The sequence below is a fragment of the Hibiscus syriacus genome, unplaced genomic scaffold (genome assembly GCF_006381635.1).
Source record: "Hibiscus syriacus cultivar Baekdansim isolate YM2019G1 unplaced genomic scaffold, ASM638163v2 tig00110123_pilon, whole genome shotgun sequence".
Taxonomy (NCBI): domain Eukaryota; kingdom Viridiplantae; phylum Streptophyta; class Magnoliopsida; order Malvales; family Malvaceae; genus Hibiscus; species Hibiscus syriacus.
Window position 1 is genome coordinate 1162751 of NW_024062599.1, and position 11430 is coordinate 1174180.

Below are 11430 nucleotides of genomic sequence, written 5' to 3' on the forward strand. Positions count from 1 at the left end.
AAAAAAAATAAATAGATTCGAGAAAAAGGATAGAGTGAGTTCCCCCTTTTGTGACTTTTGAAGAACTGCGGACATATATTTAGTATAAAACAGGCATAAATTTGATATTACAAATAGGGTTCTCAAATTATCCTTTGCTGGTGCTCCATTGAGCTTGCCAGACCCTCGATCATCACCCATTATAAGCTTAAACGGATCAATTTCAATTCAAGAGGATGTATTTCCCCATGTCCATTCGAGGAAACTCAATGTTTCACTCGTAAACATGAGGCATATGTATCCCAGAGGTTACTTGCTAAAGCCCATGTAGAGAAAAATAATTTTCCTCACATAGGCATAGCGTTCACCCCTACCTAACAGGATAGAGCACAGTTAGAAGGCTCTAAATACTCAAACATTTATAGTGCGAGTGGGGGGAACTCACAATCCTTCTCCTCAATCCAAAAACAAACAGACTAAAGTAAAAGTAAAAAAAAATCTAAACATGTAAATCACACGTTAGTACAACTTAATAAATAAAAGATGTTCGATGGGATACAAACAAAACATGAGGATCAAAATTAAATATAGTTCAAATTTACCATTTTCAACTAAAAAGATGGTGTATAATCGATTACGACCTGACTCTCTAATGTCCCCAGTGGAGTGCCAAGCTGTCGGAACGGTCCTTACAGCTTTTAAGGGCTTTGGGGGATCGATCCAACTTAATGTTGGGAAACGTTTGGATTTTGAAATAAATACATAAATAAACAAATTTGGAGTCGCCATCGACCTTTGGGTTAGGTAGGTCGAATACCTAAAAATCCCTTTCAAAATAATTTTAAGAATTTTTTTAAAAGATAAAACTATCTGCGTTTAACCATAAATTCGTTTTGAAAAGGGTTCGCGAGTCGGTTACGCGTGGGGAAGGATTAGCACCCCCACAAAGCCTGAAATTGGTACCTAAGTGATTATACGTTATCTAAATATTGAAATTGGCAAATTCGAATAACATTTAAATTATGATCATTTTAGAAAAATATCACGGGTTGTTTTTTGCACGAACAATTCTCGAAAATACCTTCCTTGTTAGTTAAGGGGGTATTTTGTGTATTCTTCGTACAAAATAAAATTACCATATTTTTAGAAACAACAAATACATAAAATATAAAATTTATTTAAAATATAAAAGATATTATTTTATTCGAGCAAATCCTTAGAAACACACTCCTTGTCAGTTAAGGGGAACTTCTTTAAATTCCTCGTACAAAATAATATATGAAAGTAATCCTATTAGCAAGAAATTTATAAACAAGCAAAGGATTAAAAATAATAATATAATAATTTTAATGATTAAACTGTAAAAACATCGAAAGTCATGGCCATAAACAAAAATAATGTGCAATAGAGGTACTGTAATTGTAATTTAACCACTTCTAAATTTTAGGATCAAAATGAAAATCATTAAAATAGTAAGGATTGAATAAAATATTTACCCAAAATACTTATAAATAAAGGCAATAACTAAAATATAAACGGAATAAAACTTAAGAGCCAAATTAAAATTCAAGGAAATTAATTACAGTGACTAAAATGAAAAGTTACAAAGTATAAGGACCTGAGACAGGGTTTACCCATACACTCAAAATGTAGAAATCCCCTCCCCAAAACGACGTAGTATGGGGAGGGGTATAAATACCCTAAAACCAACCTCTAAGGGGCTTAATTTCTCCTTTCTCTTTTTTTCTTTCTCTCTCTGAAAAGAGAGAAAGAATTTCTCTCTGGCCTCTCTCTAACTTCCCTCGTTGGAGGAAAGGCCGGTAACCTCTGGCCACTGCTCGCCAAAGCTTCTGACCGCCGTCGATGGCATCTGGTGACATATAAATTTACTCCAAATCGAAGCTCAAATCCTCCTTAACCCAAATCTGAACCCCCTTAAGCCTAAAGGTTCATCAATCGACCTAGGTCTAGACGTTTACCTTCAAAAAATCTGGTGCTCTGACGATGTTTGAAGACTCGGACGATGGCGAGCTAAGTTTCCTCTCCGTTTTCTACTATTTTTTTTCTTTTTTAGTTGTTGTTGTGGTTCTCGAATGGTTGCTTCTATGTTGTTAGTTCTGTCCCCCGTTTTTTTTATTCTCTTTTCTTTTCTCTCTTGCAGGTGTGGGTTTTTATAGAACCTGTGGTCCTCCCTTCGGACCGGTCGAAGGAGGATATCCCTCTGAGTCACCCATCTGTGGCAGTGATTAGGGGTGGCTGGTAAGGTGGTTGGGTGCATTAAATGCACCCATGTATTCTTTGATTTGGTCGGTGCGACGGCTGAATAGAGCATCGGGCTAGGCGACGGCTGAATGGAGCATCGCCCTATGGTTATGCTAAAACCCTAGGGTTCCTGCAATATCATCTGGATCGTTTGAAGAAGGTAAGATCTAACGGCTGAGGACAACGGGCTGGAGATGATATAAAACTCTAATTCTGATCCAATCTAGACCGTTGGATTAACAAACTGATCCAACGGTTGATGGTGAGCAGCGGATGAGATGGGTTTCAGAAACCCTAGTTGTTTGGGTCTTCACTTGTGGGATTGATTCAAGCTTGGGCTTTGGGTACCAGGATGGATTGTAATCTAGGCCCAATCGGGTTTTGTAATTTTGGCCTATAATGTAAATTATTTAATAATAATAATAATGATAGGGACGAAAACCATTATCTACATGCTCCTCAAGTGAACCCAGGCAAAGGGTTCACGAAGTAAGTGTTGTTTCACTTGAAAATAAAATCGACAAATTAACTGATATAGTTAATTCTCTCGTTTCAAGAAAAATTGGATCACCCGACATACTGCTGCCTGATGCTACAAGAGGAGTCCAACATACAAGAAAACCGTGGGTAACTTTTCGAGACCTCCCCAAAGGCCTTATAACCTATACGACAATACCTTTAATTCAGGATGGAGAGACCACCTGAACTTCAGTTACAGAAATAATCAGAGGATAAATAAAAATTACCAATTGAGCCCCCCTTCATTTCCTCCTCAACAACCATAAAAGTCTTCGCTAAGTCGATTGTCAAGAGATTAGCCTTATCCTAAGAAAAGTTCTGAAATCAAACCCATGCTCATCTTCAAGAGATAGACAAGAAAATAAGCCAATTGTCTTAGACAGTAGGGCGTTTAGAGTCTCAAGGTAGACTGTTATCACAAACTAAAGCCAACCCAAGGGAAAATATTAGCGCGATAACTCTCCGAAGTGGTACAATTATTTTACCTGAAAAGTTGAAGGAGCATGACAGGTCACCCAAAAAGAAAAAAAAAACCGACACCACCTTCACCAAGCTGAAGTAATCACACATCCTCTTTTTTTTTGTTCCCCTTACGAAGTTCAGCCTCCTTTCCCTTCGAGACTAATGAAGTGAGACAAGCAAGCGAAAGAGAAGGAGATTCTAGATATATTTCAAAGTAGAAATAAATATTCCTCTTCTTGATATGATTCGAAAGGTGACTAACTATATTCCTTAAAGATCTTTGCACGAATTGAAGAAACCTCACAGAAACGAAAAGGTGAACTTGGGCAAGAATGTTTCGGTGATTTTTCAGAAATGGATTTCGTCGAAGTATAAAGACCAAATTATGTTCGCAATACCTTGTAAGATTGGCAAGGTTGGGATTAACCGCGTCATGTGCAATTTGGGCGTGTCGATCAACATGATACCATTTTAGTCTATATATGATCTACTAAGCCATTGAAATAAACGAGGGTCAATACAGCTCGCTGAAAGATCAGTTATTTACCCCGAAGGTGAATTAAAAAATGTTTTGGTAAAGGTAAATGACTTGATTTTTCCTACTGATTTTTATATAATTGACATCGAAAATGATCGATTAATATTGGATCTGAAATTCTCCTCGGGTGACCATTCCTTAGTATGGAACAGACAAAGATTGATGTTCGAATTGGTATTTTAACAATGGAATTTGATGGTTAGATCGTTAAATTTGATGTGTGTAAAGCTATAAAATACTTGGATAGTGTGGCGAGTTTAAATTTTATGATGATCCATTGACCAATGAATTCCTGGAAACTAACATGTTTATTAATGTTTGCAAGAAATCAAAAAAAGAGGAATACAATAGTGAGAACAGGGAGTGGTGGAATTAGTAAAAGAGGAAATCTAGAAACTCCTCGATGCTGATATTATTTACCCAATTTCATATAGTAATTGGGTAAGTCTAATTCACGTTGTTCCAAAGAAAATCGGAGTTACGATAATAAAAAAAGCATAAGGTGAAATGGTTCCAACACGAATACAGAACAGGTGGAAAGTCTGTATAGACTACATAGAAGTTTAATTCTTTAACTCGAAAAGATCATTTCACATTCCATTTATTGATCATATGGTTGAAATATTAGTAGGGAAATCTCATTATTGTTGCCTCGATGATTTTTCAGGGTTTTTTTTTCAGATTCTAGTGGCACCTGAAGACCAGGAAAATAAGACATTTACTTTCCCATTCGAAACATTTGCCTACCACAGAATGCCTTTTGGACTCTGCAACGCACCAACGACATTTCAAAGGTGTATGTTAAGCATTTTCTGACCATGTCGAAAAAGGGATTGAGGTATTTATGCACGACTTTACAGTTTATGGTAACTCTTTTTATCAATGCCTTTTTAATCTTACAAATGTGCTTAAACGTTGTATTGAGTTTAATTTAGTTCTTAACTACGAAAAGTGTTATTTCATGGTCATAAAGGGTTAATTCTTGGGCATGTTGTTTCATCTAAAGAGATTACGGTAGACAAGCAAAAAATAATATTATACGCTCACTTCGTACCCCACTTCTGTGAGGGAGATACGCTCTTTTCTTGGTTATTCAGGTTTCTATCGTAGATTAAAGATTTATCCAAAGTAGCGTAACCATTGTGTAGATTGCTGCAAAAGGATGTAGTTTTCAATTTTAATCCAAAATTCAAGGAGCCATTTAATATCCTAAAAGAGAAACTCGTCTTGACATTGATCGTTTAATCCCCAAATTAGGATTTACATTTTAAATCATGTGTGATGCTTCAAATTTAAGTCATAGAGTCATTCTCAGGCAAAGAATTTGTTATTGTTTTTTGCATTAGAGAAATTCATATCATATTTACTTTGTATTAAAATCTTTGTTTTCTCTGATCTTGAAGCGCTAAAGTACTTGATGAGCAAGAAGAAAACAAAGCCAATGTTAATCTGTTAGATTCTCCTCCTCTAAGAATTTAATCCATAAATCAAGGACAAAAGAGGAGTGAGAATTTGGTAGCCGATCATCTAAGCCGACTTTTGATCCACAGTCGAACTACCTATCCAAGAAGAATTCCAGAGGAAAGCTTAATGTTGGCGTAAGAATCAACCCCCTGGTTCGCAGATATGGTGAATTATTTAGCCAAGGGTAAGTTGCCAATTGATTTACCAAAAGCCAAAATTAAGTGAATTAAACAGGAATCTCGGTTTTATATTTTGGGAAGACTTGTATCTCTAGAAGCACTGCTCATATCAAATAACTCAGCGATACATCGCTGAGAGTGAGGTAAATTCAATTATCACCTTTTGTCATTCCTACTCTTGTGGTTGTCACTTTGGACCTAAGCGAATTGCACACAAAATTCTTGAGTGCGGATTTTTTTGGCCTAGTTTTTTTCCGTGATACTTATGCTTTTTGAAAAGCTTGTGAATGATGTCAAGGTTGGGAAATCTAAGTCGAAGGAGAAAAATACCTCTCAATCCTATCCATATTTGTGATATCTTTGACGTTTGGGGAATCAACTACATGGATCACTTCACTTCTTTTTTCGACAATTTATGTATTATCTTGCAATCAATTATGTTCTAAATGGGTAGAGGCTAAGGCTACCAAAACAAATGATGCTAGAATGACTACTAACTTCCTTAAAATTTTCATATTTTCCAGGTTTGGCACCGAGAGCGATCATAAGCGATAGAGGAACTCATTTCATCAATCAAGTCATTGAAGTGCTAATGAAGAAATATGGTGAGACTCAAATAATTTCCACAACTTATCATTCATAAACAAACGGACAAGTGGAAGTGTCAAACTGGGAGATTAAGGCAATTCCTGAAAAACTATCAAGCCAAATCGCAAGGATTGGAATTTGAAGTTAGTCGATGCCATGTGGGCACACCTAACTGCATATAAAGGCCCCATCGAAATGTCTCTTACAGTCTCATCTTTGGGAAACCATGTCATTACCGGTCGAGTTAGAACATAAGCCATATTGGGCAATAAAGAAATGCAACATAGAGATGTATATGGTTGGTGAAGCACGTAAGTTGCATATCCAAGAGCTCATGGAAATCCGTCGAAACGCTTACGATGCACACATATATTTAAAGAAAAGACAAAGGAGTTTCACGATCACAAATTTACCTCCAAATCTTTTTCAATCAGTCAAAAGGTTCTACTATTTAATTCTATGTTTAATTTTTTGTAGGTAAACTTAGATCAAATGGACCTTTGACAGTAACTAAAGTATTTCCTCATATGCTATTGAAGTTGAAGATTGCCCGAGTGCTAAATTTAAAGTCAACGGGTAAAGATTAAAACCATTTTATTAGAATATAATAGTTAGATTAATTGAAGAAATCAATTTGGAAGAACCTAAAATCTAGATCAGATCGTCGAGCTTAATAATGTTAAACAAAGCTCTTTATGGGAGGTAAACCATTTTTAATTTTGTTTCTTTAATTTCTTGAATTTTATTTTTTTCTTGATATTATTGAATGTTTAACTTACATTTTTTTATTTTATCTTTTCTTTATCATGACATAATGAATTTATTTAGACTTAATCAAAGTCAAAAGTAATGTTTTCAATCGAATTATGCCATTTTTTTGACCCCAACAGCAACATGTCGCATGAATTTCCCCCAGTAGTGAATTCCACAATTTCATTAAACGATGCACGTTAGCAAAACCCATGTGAAATGTGGCGCATGATAGTAAACCTCACCCAGTTTTACAAATTGTCGCCCAATCGAAAGCATTTCCCCTATTTCAACATGTTGACCATCCCATCCCTCCCTTTGTTTCAAATTTTAAAACACTCTCATTTTATCCCAAACACTTAACCCCACATGCTTATTAATTAAACACAAAAATATCTTTTCCAATTGTTTTTACCCTAGCCGCCAACTTCTCTTCTTTTCTTTTTTCACCCTTTTTTATTTCTTCCCTCAAAACCACCACATCATTGTCGGTTGCTAGCGCTACCACCTCTTTGCTACCAAACCACCACTGTTTCTCATCATGATGGTTTGAACAAGAAGCCAGGCTAACGACAATGTAACTGTTCCACCTATGGTAATTGGGGGTCGATGTCGATTCATCGCCTTGGAGTTCATAGAGGTTCCTAGTGATTTTAGTCCCACTCCGTCGCCCCCTCGTCGTGGGTAGGCATCGACAACAATCACAAATACCCCAACCCGTTACACCCGAGCCATTACAACTCCTGCCCATATTTCTTCTTCTGTCAGCCGACGTTCACGACGATCCGACTTAACCGACCTAAGCAATGCTCGCCATCCATCCCCCACGGTCACCAACTCCATCATTTCACTCCATGTCGACCGTGGAATCATCCTTATCCTCTCGGCCGAGGCACTCGACAGCGCCATCTTTTTCTATGCATTCCATGAAGTCAAAAAATAATCCATAGGTAAATTATGAACCAATTTCAATTCATTCGTTACTAATGTACCATCACTCTTTTGGTTCACTTAGGATTTTGATCTGGATTTTTCCTGAGATAACCATTGATGACACCTCCATAATTTTATAATCGAGTCGTCCTTCCATTTCATGCATCCAGCATGAATGATTTTCCATTACCACACGGTAGTCCACATCAGCTTCGAAAAAACCCGAACGTAATCGACGCAGTCGGTCTATACGATTCCTGTTGAGGAACAATTGAAGGGCTACCTAAACTTCAAAACGACCAATGGTTCTTTTTCAATCATTCACCATTGCCCTTTCGCGTTTGTAAGTTCACTCCAACTCAAATTTTGGAAAATCTTCATATTCATGATGCCTTTTATGCTTACTTTGATGCAATTAGTTGGACATTTTCACGGATTAAATGTGGCACGTTTTATGAACTTGTCTTCAAGTTTAATTCTACGTTCACATTTTCGCAATATCGATTTTTTCTGTCGCATATCCTAATGTCTTTCATTTGTTATGTGGTCATTACTTCAGGTATATTTCTATTTAATCTTGTTATGAGATTCGTGATGGATGTCATGAGTCTAGATTATCTAACTGCTTTAACTGAGATGCCACAAGAGTTCGACGCAATTGGTATATGTTGCTCTCACTGACTTAGTCGATCAGCCCTTCGATCCACACACAACCAAGGTGATTCACATTCACGACTCGGGTGTTATGCTACAAACACAAGTTCTTAGCATTAATATTGGGTCGAAATGATTCTTTCGACGGTTTGAGTAGACTGAACTTTTCTTTCTTGGTGTATGCTCACGGTCGAAAGGTAAATTTAGGCTTTTGGTTGCCTGTGCCTTCAATATCGTCGTTCAATCTAATCGCCTACTAATCCTTGGTCTTTAAATTACTAATCTTGCCGTCATATAGACAATTTGATATAATGGATTACATTAACAATTTTTTATGGATGGCTAGATGACCATTGCTTGGATTCAATATTTTTCTTGCTGGAACTGCTATCACGCCTTACTTCCTTTACGGGAGTGATGACATCATGCACCAAACAAGTTTTCACCTACCGAAATGCGCTTCTACCACCACAAACTAGCCCTGCGTGAACGTTCAAGCACAAATGCATGATGTCAATTATCGCCTCCACTCCATCGACGCGAACATCATTGAGTGTGGCCGATATGAAGCGGAGGAAGGTAGATTGAGTTTGGACTAATTTGATCAAGACATGCTTGAGACAAGCATGAGACAATTGAGGGGGAATTTGATGAGTGTTCTAAATTGACACTATTTACTTGTTAATTTTCTCGTGTTAGCCATTTTTCACTAATGATTTGATTTTGTTATGCTTATTTTGTGCAAGGATTTGTTTTCCAGAACCAATAGTAAAAAGGGTGTATTTTGCATTTTTTTTATTGCGTTCGAACACATGGGCACAACACTGGACACGACGCGGTCTGACGTGGCAGTTTCTAGAATGTCTGGAGATTCTGGAAGCAGCCTAGTCAGCACAAACCAAAGAAATTTAGGGAATCTAGTTTAAGTTTGAATTTAAACACTTGGAATTATCTTTAAGATTATTTTTTCATTTAAATTTATTTGCTATTTTAAGTACTGGAACCCATAAATACCCTCCTTAGGGTATGACATAGATCATCTTGAATTTACCTTTGTTATTTTGTTTTTGCTTTTACAAAAGTTTCTTTCTTATTATTTTCGTTTCGTTTCGCTTTCTTTATTTTAATTTCTTTTACTGCTTTATAAAATATGTCAAGCATGATTTCTATCATGCTTAGCTAACTTTCTTATTAGACGAGAGCTAACGATGACTCAATTACAATGAGAGAATTGAAAAGTACTTAATACCTTTCGGTTACATTCTCGATTTTTTGTTAAATTAGTTTGGCAATCGACCTACTTTTAAAAATCAAAACTCTTTCATTTTAAAAAGTTGACGTTCGTGGATGTTGTTTTGATTTATAGTTAGGAGGAAGGATCGGCCTGTGGCACATTCGACTCCCTGAGAACACACTTAGCGACAGTCTGCTAAGGAAAATCAAGATCGGATCCGATTCTCATTGACACAACATAATCCGAGTTGAGCCTTTCTAAAGCTTAATCTGATTTGTTCTAACAACAATAGTTGTGGTTAGTCCAATCAAGGACCGAGTTTCGAAGAGTGACTTGGAAAGATAAGTTACCAATAGAAAGACAAGTTACAATGGATAGGACCTTGTAGATTGTAACCGGCATGAATCTTAGAGTAAAATCTATTCGATGATAAAAAAAGAATTGAAGCAAAGCTAGCTCAAGGTTATTTCTCATAATCATTTTCAAATTTTATTTTACTACTTTCGTTTATTTAATCACTTCAACTCTTATTTACCAACCACCCTTTTTTCACTTTTTGTTACAGCTGCTTGGGTTAAATCAACACAATTCTACACCAGGATTCTAAATCCACATGGATCGACCTTTTTTTCTTTGTTTACTCTATTTCCTATTTATTTATTTAAGAAAATGAATTATTTGATGAGTAAAACGACGCTTGTCACAAACTTGTTGATTTCTCGATGTTATTGTGTAACCAATTACCATTCCCTTTATCATTCCTGAAAAGACCTCCTGGCCGCGGCGATTCCCGCCGAGGTGTTGCATGCTCCATCGGGTTCACAACACAGTGGCCTTCTAGTGGTTTAACCCACTTCACCCATCTAGGTTCCCTGGTAATCTCTTCCTTCTTCGATTCTTTGGCTGTTTTAATATCTTTTGTAAGTTTACGACCATATTGAAATATATGGTTTGGGTTCCTATTTTTTCCATTGAACGTGGCTACATTTCGTTCCTTCCATATTTCCCAAATTGTTGTTACGAAAATGTACCCCAAGTCGACCTTCCGAATTCATTCTTCTCGAGCAGCTATTTCTTTTTATCCTTGTTACAAACTCTTCTGAATCCAACAAAGTTTATAGCTTCGTTCAATTTCTTCCCAGACAGCTTTCGCTATTCTACACTGATGCAGGATATACTTCATCGATTCGATCTCCCCTTGACACTTTGTACAATCAGTCTCAGTGGTCATATAACTAGCCCTTATCTCTTTAGTATTCAGTTTGTTCAAACAACATAGCCAGATAAAGGATCTTATACGTTCGGTAGCTTCCACTTTTCATATCCAGTTATAGCTTTGTCTACTGTCTTTGTTCGTACTTTTATGTGAATGGTATGACTAAAGACAAGGAGAGTCATACAAGGGGAATACTAGTGGCCGCAATAAGATGCTTGCTATGCTCGAATAGCCACAACACAGCCAAACATAAGGTCCCAATTTTCAACATTATTAGCAAACCGAGACGAACCCGAGAGATTCCCATCAACCCAAGTGTGCAGATCCAAGTGTCCCAACAGTATAAGAGCATACCACGCTTGGGAAGCTGGACACTGTTGAAACATGATCACTGTTTTCCACAAAACCGCCGAATACCAAGCAACGACTATTTGGTGAAATTATGTTTGCATCATTCCTCATTAGTCATTAAATTGTGATAACACACAAGCCAAAGAAATGCTTTAACCTTAGGTAAACCCCGAAACTTGTGAATTTAACTCCATACTAAGTTTTTTGGAGCAGGACTATATCCATACCGAAGCATATCGACAGACTTCAAAGTAAGGGATCGATCCTTGGTTCCACAACACCTAATCGGCTTGCATCAAAC